Source organism: Cebus imitator, unplaced genomic scaffold (genome assembly GCF_001604975.1).
Source record: "Cebus imitator isolate Cc_AM_T3 unplaced genomic scaffold, Cebus_imitator-1.0 Scaffold790, whole genome shotgun sequence".
NCBI lineage: Eukaryota > Metazoa > Chordata > Mammalia > Primates > Cebidae > Cebus > Cebus imitator.
The window spans coordinates 43,547-56,510 of NW_016108105.1; the positions used below are offsets into that span (position 1 = coordinate 43,547).

Here is a 12,964-nt window from a genome sequence, read left to right on the forward strand (position 1 = left end):
AAAAAAAAAAAAAACCCTAAAGACTACACCATAAAACCATTAGAGCTAATAAATTTTGTGAAGTTGTAGGACACATATCAATATACAAAAATCGGTAGCATTTCTATACACTAACAATGAACTTATCTGAAAAAAAATTAAGAAAACAATTCCACTTGCAATAGCATATATAAAGTACAATACTCAGGAGTAGATTTAACCAATGAAGTGAAAGATCTGTCTAGTGAAAACTATAAAATATTGATGAAAAAAATTAAGGTGGCACAAATAAATAGAAATGTATTCCATGTTCATGGATTGGAAGAATATTGTTAAAATATTGATACTATCCAAAGTATGGACATTTTTAAATGTGTTGCCTAACAGATTCAATGCAATCCCTACCACAATGCCATTTTTCGCAGAAATAGAAAAAGGAATCATAAAATATATATGAAAACACAGAAAATCCTAAATAGCTGAAGCAATCTTGAGCAAAAAGAACTAAGCTGGAAGCATCACACTACAACATTTCAAAATATATTACAGAGCTAAAGTACTCAAAACACCAAGGTACTGGCATAAAAAGCAGACACACTGACCAGTGGAATAGGATGCAGACTTCAGAAATAAACCTAAGTTATTTGTGGTCAATTAATTTTTGACAAAGATGCTCAGAACCCACAATGGAGAAAGGACAATCTTTTTAATAAATGGTTCTGAAGAAACCATAGAGGAATAAATTTGTACTTTTATCTCATTCCTTATGCAAAAATCAACTCAAAATGGACTAAACAGAAGACCAGAAGCTGTAGAACTACAAGAAGAAAATAAAGGAGAAAAGCTTCATGACATTGGTCTAAGCAGTAATTTCTTGGATATAACTCCGACAGAACAGACAACAAAAGCAAAAATCTACAAATGGGATTATGTGAAACTAAAAATCTTCCACACAGCAGAAGAAGCAATAGAGTGAAGAGAACACACAGATGGGGGGGAAATGTTTGCAAATTATACATCAGGAAAAGGGCTAATAGCCAAAATATATAAATAACTCAAACCACTCAATAACAATAACCCTATTTAAGAAACGGCCAATGGACATGAATAGACATTTCTCAAAAGAAGACATGTAAAAGGCCAATAGATATATGAAAAAATCCTCAACAACACTAATCAGGGACATACAAATTAAAACCATGAAATACTACCTCACAACCATTAGAATGCCCGTGATTTTTAAACAACGAAAATTTAAATGATGGTGAGGATGTGGAGGAAAGGGAACTCTTATGCAGTCTTTGCTGAGAATGTAGATCAGTACAGCCATTTTAGAAAACAACGTGGAGGTTACACTAAAAATAGATGATCCAGCAGTCGTACTTGTAGGGTATAAAATAAAATGTGGAAAAACAGTATGTCCAACAGATTTGAAACTGTTTATTGAAGAGATGACTGCACTCCCATGTTTACTGCAGCATTATTCACAATAGCCAAGCTATGGCAAAATTTAGTGCCCATGATGAATGAACGGATTCAAAAAAATACTAGGTGTTTGTATATGTACATACATATGCACACACACTCACCATGGAATACTATTTAGCCTTAAAAAAGTAGGAGATTGTATCATTTGCAACAACACACATTAATCTAGAAGGCATATACTAAGTGAAATTAGCCAGGCAGAGAAAGACAAATACTGATGATCGCACTTACATGTGAACTACACAAGTCAAACTCCTAGAAATAGTGAATGGAGTGATGGTTACCAGAGGCTAAGGAGAGGAGAGAGAAAGGAAAGATGATAGTCAAAGGTGCAAAGTTTTGGTTAGGAGAAGTAAGTTCCGGTTGCCTGTTGCACAACAACTACAGTTAATAACAATGTACTGTATATTTTAAAAATTTGCTAAAAGTGTGGATTTTAAATATTTTTATCATGTAAAAGCAACTGTGACATGATGTATATGTTAGCCAAATTTGATCATGCCACAACATATACATGTATAGAAACATAACTGTATACTTAATATATATATACAATTATTTGTCAATTAAAAATACACTTTTTAAACTGGAAAAAAAGGATAATGTGTTAATCCACTAAATAATGAATTTCTAACATATTGGGTACAGTGTACACTGCTTCAGTGATGGATGCACTAAAATCTCAGAAATCACCATTAAAGAACTTATCCATGTAACCAGTACAAACTGTACGCCCAAAACTATTGAAATTTTAAAAGAATATCAATTATCCATATAGAAAGAAGGAAACTATAGATTAAGAGCCTAATAAAATTCATTTTTTGTAACTCACCTACATATTGGTACAACCAATACATTGCTAAGTCAAGATTGAAACAATAACGTTCCTTTGCTTTTAGGTCTTAGCCTAGATATCTTTAAAATATATGCATGATCATATTAAAAATACATTAACTATGGTGGACACTATTTTTTCATTTTTTTTTCCCCTATTAGCCACCTTTTAACCTTTCTTGAACTACCATCCTGATTTTCTTTGGTAAAAAACCCTCTGAGACTCTCAGGACATATGGTCTAGGGGGGCTTATTGTTTATTTCAAAGAAATGTAAACTGAAAACTGGCCAATCTGAGCATTGCAACACCTCTCCATTCCCCCACCTCCAACCCTGCCCCTGCCTCCTGCACACACACAGATTATTTAAAGATATGGACAATAAGGTTATTAATGGGCCTCAGGTGGAGCTTTGCAGTCTAGAACTCCTGTTAGTACAGAATAGATGCCTAACATGTCACCAAGCATTCTAGTTACCATAATGAGTTCACATGCCAGGAAATGAAGAGATCCAAATTCAGTCCTGATCATCTAACTTATCCTCTTGGATAGAGTCATTTCAGAAGGGCTATGCTGCATGATCCAGCTGTTTGCTTGAAAACAAAAGAATTTCCAATACTATTCATGAAAATATTTAAATCTATTACATGAAAAGCAATTTAACTTAAATAGCAATTGAATGCTAATTCTTTACACATTCTTGATATGTTTTAAAAAGTATTTTTATGTGTTGTTTTTATAGTTACACTGGCCATACCTAATAATTTTTGTATACAATAAAATGATTAAATTTAAACATTTTAAATTTGAAAGACTTTTAAATCTGTACTATACTCCAGTTTAAGATGGCAGACTAAGAACAAATGTTTCTCATACCTCTCAAGAGACCACTGCAACTTCATTACATACAGGCTTGTCCCTGATAAAAGTTGGAAACAGGCCTGGCACTGTGACTCACACCTGTGATCCCAGCACTTTGGGAGGCCAAGGCAGGTGGATCACCTGAGGTCAGGAGTTTGACAACAGCCTAGCCAACATGGTGAAAACACATCTCTGTTATAAATAGAAAAACCAGTGAGGCATGGTGGCAGGCACCTGTAACCTCAGCGACTCCCTCAGCTACTCAGGAGGCCGAGGCAGAAGAATTGCTGGAACCCAGGAGGTGGAGGCTGCAGTGAGCCGAGATTGCACCATTGCACTCCAGCCTGGCAACAGAGCGAGACTCGGTCTCAAGAAAAAAAAAAAAAAAGAAAAAAAAAAGCTGAAAACTTTATGACACTATCTCAATGAAGTAGTAAGTTACTAAATACTATCCTGAAAATTTATATGAATTGAAAACATTTATCTAAAAGGTACAGTCTGTGCCAGTATAGAGTACTTTTAAGTGGAAAATATTTTAATCTGTCTTTAAAATGAAAGATAAAATAATGTAGAAGCTAAAAAAGAGACAGATACTCAAAGGATAATAAGAAAACTGGAAATTCTTGTTTTTCACAAGGATTTTCAACAGCAACCATTTCTTCCCTTTTAGTTTTGAACTGATCAAGCATGTACAATAGAGAAAAAAACTGCCTGGTGCATTTCTAGTTCCCTTAGTTTTCACATAAACACACACACGCAGCTAGACACACCTGAAACATACAGAAAAGCCATTAAAGATAGACTAGGATGGAATAAGATGGGATCTCAAGGTAGTTGGGAAGTCATGAACTTACTGACTTTTGATCTGTGGTTTGCTATTCTCAACGCTTCTTATGTCTTTTTAAAATTTACCCATGCTACAACACTGCATCTCAAGATTTAGAACTTTGACATTCTCCAGGATGTCAAATAATGCAGGTAACTGTATTTTCATTTCATCCTTCTGAGAGTTAATTTATAACTTTCCTCTGGGTAAAATCAGGCTATCAATTACACCTTTTTCAGGAAAATATCATTCCATTACATTGTTTTGTATAGAGTGTTAAATACTGATATTTCTTTTAATGGTTTCAAAAATAATTTTTTTTTATTGTATATTGGGCTCTGGTGTACATGTGCACATCCTGCATCCTGCAGGATTGTTGCATAGGTACATACATGCCATGGTGGTTTGCTGTCTCCATCCCCCTGCGCCCCCTTCCCTTGGCCTACATCAGGCATTTCTCCTGGTGTTATCCCTCCCCATCCTCCCCACCCCCCGCCCCCGCTGTACCTTCCCTCCCCTTCACTCCACCCCCTCACGTAGTCCAGTGAACGTTGTTCTCTTCCCTGTGCCCAGGTGTTCTCGTTGTTCATCACCTGCCTATGAGTGAAAACATGCAGTGTTTGGTTTTCTGTTCTTGTGTCAATTTGCTGAGAATGATGGTTTCCAGATTCATCCATGTTTCTACAAAGGACAGGAACTCATCATTTTTTATGGCTGCATAGTATTCCATCATGTATATGTGCCACATTTTCTTTGTCCAGTCTATCATTGACAGGCATTTGGGTTAGTTCCAGGTCTTAGCTATCATAAACAGTGCCGCAACTAACATACGTGTGCATGTGTCTTTATAATAGAGCAATTTATAATCCTTTGGGTATATACCCAGTAATGGGATTGCTGGGTCAAATGGAATTTCTATTTCTATGTCCTTGAGGAATTGCCACACTGTCTTTCTTAATGGTTGAACTAATTTACACTCCCACCAACTGTGTAAAAGTGTTCATTTTTCTTCATATCCTCTCCAGCATCTGTTGTCTCCAGATTTTTTAATTATCGCCATTCTAACCTGCATGAGATGGTATCTGAATGTGGTTTTGATTTCCATTTCTCTAATGACCAGTGATGATGAGCATTTTTTCATATGTTTGTTGGCTGCATATGTGTCTTCTTTTGAAAAGTGTCTGTTCATATCCTTTGCCACTTTTGAATGGGTTTGTTTGTTTTCTTGTAAATCTGCTTCAGTTCTTTGTAGATTCTGGATATTAGCCCCTTATCAGATGGGTAGCTTGTAAAAATTTTCTCCCATTTTGTTGGTTGCTGGTTCACTCTAATGATTGTTTCTTTTGCTGTGCAGAAGCTCTTAAGTTTAATTAAATCCCATTTGTCTATTTTAGCTTTTGTTGCCATTGCTTTTGGTGCTTTAGTCATGAAGTCCTTGCCTGTGCCTATGTCCTGGATGGTGTAGCCTGTGTTTTCTTCTAGGGTTTTTACAGTATTGGTTCTTATGTTTAAATCTCTAATCCATCTGAAATTAATTTTTGTACAAGGTGTAAGGAAGGGGTCTAGTTTCAGCTTCCTGCATGTGGCTAGCCAGTTTTCCCAACACCATTTATTAAACAGGGAATCCTTTCCCCATTGCTTTTGTCAGGTTTGTCAAAGATCAGATGGTTGTAGATGTGTGGCATTGTTTCTGAGGCCTCTGTTCTGTTCCATTGGTTTTTATCTCTGTTTTGGTATGAGTACCATGCTGTTTGATTGCTGTAGCCTTGTAGTATAGTTTGAAGTCAGATAGCATGATGCCTCCAGCTTTGTTCTTTTTGCTTAGGATTGTCTTGGCTATGCAGGCTCTCTTTTAGTTCCACATGAAGTTTAAGGTGGTTTTTTCCAGTTCTGTGAAGAAGGTCAATGGTAGCTTCATGGGGATAGCATTGAATCTATACATTACTTTGGACAGTATGGCCATTTTCACAATATTGATTCTTCCTAACCATGAGCATGGAATGTTTTTCCATCTGTTTGTGTCCTCTCTTATTTCCTTGAGCAGTGGTTTGTAGTTCTCCTTGAAGAGATCTTTGACATCCTTTGTTAGTTGTATTCCTAGGTATTTTATTCTCTTTGTAGCAACTTTAAATGGGAGTTTGCTCATGATTTGGCTCTCTGTTTGTCTGTTGTTGGTGTATGGGAATGCTTGTGATTTCTGAACATTGATTTTGTATCCTGAGACTTTGCCAAAGTTGCTTATCAGCTTAAGGAGGTTTTGGGCTGAGACGATGGGGTCTTCAAAATATATGATCATGTCGTCTGCAAATAGAGACAATTTGACTTCTTCTTTTCCTAAGTGAATGCCCTTTATTTCTTTTTCTTGCCTAATTACTCTGGCAAGAACTTCGAACACTATATTGAATAGGAGTGGTGAGAGAGGACATCCTTGTCTAGTGCCAGTTTTTAAAGGGAATGCTTCTAGTTTTTACCTGTTTAGTATGCGGGTTTGTCATAAATAGCTTTTATTATTTTGAGATACATTTGATCGATATCTAGTTAATTGAGAGTTTTTAACATAAATGGCTGTTGAATATTTTTGAAGGCCTTCTCTGCATCTATTAAGATCATCATGTGGTTTTTATCTTTGGTTCTGTTTATGTGGTGGATAACGTTTACAGATTTGCATAAGTTGAACCAGCCTTGCATCCCCAGGATGAAGCCTACTTGATGATGGTGGATAAGCTTTTTGATGTGCTGTTGGATTCGGTTTGCCAGGATTTTATTGAGGATTTTTGCATCAATATTCATCATGGATATTGGCTTGTAGTTTTCTTTTTTAGTTGTATCTCTGCCAGGTTTTGGTATCAGGATGCTATTGGTCTCATAGAAAGAGTTAGGGAGGATGCCTTCTTTTTGTATTGTTTTGGATAGTTTCAACAAGAATGGTACCAGCTTCTCTTTGTACATCTGGTAGAATTTGGCTATGAACCCGTCTGGATGTGGACTTTTTTGATTGGTTGGCTAATTGCTGACTCGACTTCAGACCTTGTTATTGGTCTATTCAGGGTTTCCACTTCTTCCAGGCTTAGTCTTGGGAGGGTGCAAGTGTCCAGGAATTTATCCATTTCTTCCAGATTTACTGGTTTCTGTGCATAGAGCTGTTTGTAGTAATCTCTGATGGTAGTTTGTATTTCCGAGGAATTGGTGGTGATCTCCCTTTTATCATTTTTTATTGCATCTATTTGATTCTTTTTCTCTTTTTTATTAGTCTAGCTAGCAGTCTATTTTGTTGATCTTTTCAAAAAACCAGCTCCTGGATTTATTGATTTTTTGGAGGGTTGTCTATCTCCTTCAGTTCTGCTCTGATCTTAGTTATTTCTTATCTTCTGCTAGCTTTTGAGTTTTTTTTTTTTATCTTGCTCCTTTAGGTCTTTCAATTTTGATGATAGGGTGTCCATTTTAGATCTTTCCTTGCTTCTCATGTGGGCATTTATTGCTATAAATTTTCCTCTAGCCACTGCTTTAAATGTGTCCCATAGATTCTGGTATGTTGTGTTTTCATTCTCATTGGTTTTGAGGAAGATTTTTATTTCTGCCTTCACTTCATTGTTTATCCATTCGTCATTCAGGAGCAAGCTGCTTGGTTTCCATGTGACTGTGCAGTTTTGAGTGCTTTTCTTAATCCTGAGTTCTAATCTGATTGCACTGTGGTCTGAGAGACCATTATGATTTCTGTTCTTTTGCATTTGCTGAGGAGTGATTTACTTGCAATTATGTGGTCTGTTTTAGAGTAAGTGTAATGTAGTGCTGAGAAGAATGTGTAATCTGTGGATTTGGGGTAGAGTGTTCTGTAAACGTCTATTAGGTCTGCTTGATCCAGAGCTGTGTTCAAATCCTGGATATCCTTGTTGACTTTCTGTCTCACTGATCTGTCCAGCATTGTCAGTGAAGTGTTAAAGTCTCCCACTATTATTGTGCAGGAGTCTAAGTCTCTTTGTAGGTCATTAAGAACTTGCTTTATGTATCTTGGTGCTTCTGCATTGGATGCATATATATTTAGGATCGTTAGCTCTTCTTGTTGCATTGATCCTTTTACCATTATGTAATGCCCTTCTTTGTCTCTTTAGATCTTTGTTGGTTTAAAGTCTGTTTTATGAGAGACTAGGTTTGCTACCCCTGATTTTTTATTTTGCTCTCCGTTTGCTTGGTAGATCTTCCATCCCTTTATTTTGAGTCTATGTGAGTCTTTGCACGTGAGATGGGTCTCCTGAATACAGCACACCATTGGGTTTTAACTTTTTATCCAGTTTGCTACTCTGTGTCTTTAGATTGGGGCATTTAGGCCATTTACAGTTTACTTTAATATTATTACATATGATGCGAATTTTATCCTGCCATTTTGTTACTGGCTGGTTCTTTTGCCCAATAGCTGACATGGTTTCCTCGTTGCACTATTGTTCTTTATGATTTGGCATGTTTTTGCAGTGGCTGGTATTAGTTGTTCCTTTCCATTTTCAGTACTTCCTTCAGGAGTTCTTGTAAGGCAGGTCTTGTAGCAATGAAATCTCTCAGCAATTGCTTGTCCATAAAGGATTTTGTTTCTCCTTCATTTATGAAGCCTGGTTTGGCTGGATATGAAATTCTGGGTTGAAAGTTCTCTTCTTTAAGGATGTTGAATATTGGCCCCCACTCCCTTCTAGCTTGTAGAGTTTCTGCTGAGAGATCCACTGTGAGTCTGTTGGTCTTTCCTTTGTGGGTGACTCGACCTTTCTCTCTGGCTGCCCTTAGTATTTTCTCCTTCATTTCAACCCTGGTGAATCTGATGATTATGTGCCTTGGGGTTGCTCTGCTTGATCAATATCTTTGTGGTGTTCTCTGTGTTTCCTGGATGTTAATGTTGGCCTGCCTTGTTAGGTTGGGGAAGTTCTCTTGGATAACATCCTGAATACAGTTTTCCAACTTGGATTCATTCTCCCCATCACATTCAGGTATGCTGATCAAGTGTCGATTAGGTCTTTTCACGTAATTCCATAGTTCTTGGAGGCTTTGTTCATTTCTTTTCAATCTTTTTTCTCCAATCTTGCCTTCTCATTTTATTTCATTGATTTCATATTCTATCTCTGATATCCTTTCTTCTACTTGATGGATTCAGCTGTTGAAACTTGTGCATGCCTCGTAAAATTCTTCTGCTGTGTTTTTCAGCTCCATCAAGTTGTTTATGTTCTTCTCTAAGCTGGTTATTCTAGTTAGCATTTCGTCTAACCTTCTTTCAAGGTTCTTAGTTTCTTTGCATTGGGTTAGAACATGGTCTTTTAATTCAGAGAAGTTTGTTATTGTCCACCTTCTGAAACCTGCTTCTGTCAATTCATCAAACTCATTTTCTGTCTTATTTTGTTCCCTTGATGGTGAGGAGTTGTGATCCCTGGGAGGGGAAGAGGTGTTCTGGTCTTTGATGGTTTCACCCTTTTTGTGCTGGGTTTTCCCCATCTTCGTGGACTTATCTCCCTTTTATCTTTGAAGTGGTGATTTCTGGAGAAATCTCTGAGTGGACATCCTTTCTGTTGTGGTTGGAGTGATATCTTTTTTGGCCTGTAGCAGCACTGCTGGGTTGCCTCAGATTCAGTCAGGTTGCTAAGTGGGTGGTTTTCCCCTGGGGTTTGTTTGCAGGTGAAATTAGCTTCACCTTCCCAATGGCATCTCTCCTTCCCTGAGCTCAATATTCCTGGTCGGGGTCAAACTGGTATATTAGCTGCCAAGCTCTCTGGCACGCAGGATTCAGTTTCAGTTTTGTGGAGGGTGGGGCCTCCCAGGCCTTATGACCTGTTTTCCTGCTTTCATCTCTGCCTCTTTCTGTGGGATGGGCTGTTCCATCTCACTAGCATTAGTCCAAACTTCCACCCAGGTCCCGCCACCAGGTGGGAGCCCTCACTTAGATTTGCATCAACAACCCACAGCACCCCTCAGTCTGGCAGGGCTCTCATGGACTGTGGGTTGCAGGAGGGATGCGGTAAGCACAGGATCCGAATCGCAGCACTGAGCAGGTGAAGTCCCCTGACCCTCTGAGCTGGCTGCACGTTCCAGGTGGGGACGTGCCCCACCCTGTCTTGGTTCATTCTCCCTGGGCAGCTCTTGCCCTGCTTTGACTCCTTCCCTGGGCTCTTTTCAGAGTCCTTCCAGTCCCCTTTAAATGAACCCAGCACCTCATTTGGAATGGTAAAGTCCTCTAGCCCTCTGTGTCTCATTTGCTGGGAGCCGCATCCCAATGTTGCCTCCTGTCGGCCATCTTGGCACCGCCTATCAAGCTCAAAAATAATTCTTACAAGTACACTGTCTTTATAATCAGCATCCAATACACTAAAGAATAATGAAAATATTAATGTGCTGATTAATGATGGATTCTAATCAATCCTGGACAATAAAACTAGGCATGGAATATAAAATGCAATGAAAATCCAAAGTACATGATGATTTGGTCTGTGTGAGATCCTGTCCACAGATTATAAATTTATTGTTGATTATTCCTGGAATGTATATGTCAGTCTATTAAAAAATCTGTCAGGAAAATACATTATTTCAGAGACTCTATGATGTCAATGACAACCTTAGAATAATAAGACCAATACCAGTGACTTCTCTATGTATTCTCACAACAACCAATCACTTCCTATTCCTATGATATGTGGTTCCAAAGATGAGAATTTGATGCTTTCACCTCACAGGAGCTGTTTCCTAGCTGTTTCCTAGATCAAATCTTAATACACAACAAAAATCAATCTGACCACAGGATATCTACTGTTAGACAACTTATTTCTCTTTATTCTAGATTGGAAGTGTCCATGAAAATAGAAGCTGCTTCCCAGAGGCGATATTAAGACCATTCACATAATTTTTTCTCATCCTTCAAAGAATTAACATGTGCCAGGTTGAACTTTAGTCACAAGCCCCAGTATTTTAAGAAATGTCATTTACTACTTGGAGAGATGAATGAGGTTACATAGTCATAACAGGTAAATTATTATTCATCAAATATCCGTATTCTCATTTATAAAGGACTATTCTGACGAAGTATATCACTTTCAGGGGAGCATTTTTCAACTCCCTGAATAGCTACACCAGCCCCCTGTCCCTCTGGAGTCCTTCCTTTCATGGGGTGATGAAGACTTTAACAGACTTTAACAGCTGTGAGATATTTTGAAAACTAGATAAGAATATTTGAGAGACAATTCTGATTTAAAATACATATTTAGACCTTGATCACTAATTAAACTAAATTCTGGTTGTTTTGTATTAGAATACAAGCATTCTTCCTTTCTTCTGGGTGAGGTAAGTACTTACTCAAGAGTTTAATTTTACCTGCAATCCCAGCACTTTAAGAGGTCAAGAAAGGAGGATCACTTGAGGTCAGGAGTTTGAGACCATCCTGGCCAAAATGGACTCTACTAAAAATACACGAATTAGCTGGGCATGATAAAAATACACAAATTAAAATACACAAATTAGCAGGCACCTATGGTCCCCGTTATTTGGGAGACTGAGGCAAGAGAATAGCTTGAACCCAAGAGGCGGAGGCTGTAGTGAGTCAAGGTCACGCCACTGCACTCCAGCCTGGGCGACAGAGTGAGACTCTTTGTAAAAAAAAAAAAAAAAAAAGTTAAATTTTAAAGCTGGTTACAACAAAACTGAAAGAAATCAGATCCTTATCTGACTGCCTACCTGGAAGCTGATGGAAACGTCAAGGAAGAATACTATCAGGTGAAAGGTTGATTTCTCTCTGCAACCTTTTATTTAATCAGTCTCTTATTTCAAACAGAGTATGCCAAGAATTCCATAGGTTCTCAGGAAACATGGCTTAATGGCAGTGATGATGGCACTCAGAGATGCTAACATCCTCATCATTTTAGACTAAGTAGGTAAGTTGGAATGCCACTCTCTTAGTAACGAGGGTGAGAGGCTCAGAAGAAGTTTTTGTTGGTGTTTCTACAATTCTCAGCCATTTTGGGATACAAGATGAGTCTCACTGGCAGGTGTTAGATTATTAGGAAAATTAAGCAGATGGCACTGGCAAGCTCTGCCTCCCCTTTCCTCAGCTGCCAGGAATTCTTGCCCTCAGGCTTAGCTTCACATATGCTTGTTTAAAAGCTCTTGCCATTTCAAGGTAACACAATCTGTGTCATCATTCAAGCATGCCCATGACTATGAACAAATAGCATCATCCACATTTTCCCAGAGTGTTAGGGAAAAACCGTTCTGTTTTTTGTGTGTCGCCCATAACCTGCCACAGTGCATTCCACCGAAGCAGCTCATGTTACTGACTCAGAGGAGGAAAGCGAGTGTATCTCAGCAGTTGTTTGCAATGTTCAGTGTACCATAATATGGATCTGAGGACCTACGTCATCACACGATCAAGAGCAGCCAAGCCTCCAGTCTGTACACAATGAAATCATAGAAAATAGCATTTTCAAGAATGGTGTTTCATATTGTCTCAGCCAGTCGACTTTGGTAACATTATGTTTGTTTTTTTAATTGTAGGTTCATTTATCAGCCAGTCTTAAGAGACCGCTCAAATATGACTGAGGATCTCATACAGATGCCTAATTAAGTCTATTAACATAACGAAGCCATGAAATGTTATGAATTAAAAGTGCTCTAAACACTGAAATCATCCTAACAAAAATAAACAAAATAACCTGTGACTATATGTGTCAATTATATATTTGCATATGCAGATGTACATAATTAAAATACAATTCTAAATCTGTTACAGTAAGCAAAATGTAAAAGATCTACCGAACATTTACCAGGAGCTGAGCGTTGTGAAATGCATTGGGGCTGCAATAAGAAACAAGACAGACACAGTCCCTGCTCTCAATGACCTTAAAAATAAAGAAAAAGAAAAGTGGATGACAATGAAAAACTACAGAAAGAAGAAACCTAACTGATGCAGGATGGGCACGCCCCCAAATTGGGGTTTAGCCTGTCAAGGTTCTTGATTCTG

The 12,964-nt window shown here is 38.0% G+C and overlaps 1 long non-coding RNA gene across 1 annotated transcript; it reads left to right on the forward strand.

Moving 5' to 3' along the window:
• Nucleotides 1-11,592: 11,592 nt before the first annotated feature.
• On the forward strand, nt 11,593-12,660 carry LOC119469712. Its single transcript, XR_005198547.1, has 2 exons — nt 11,593-11,879; nt 12,499-12,660. It is a non-coding gene; the product is annotated as an uncharacterized LOC119469712 (long non-coding RNA).
• The last annotated feature ends 304 nt before the right edge of the window (nt 12,661-12,964 follow it).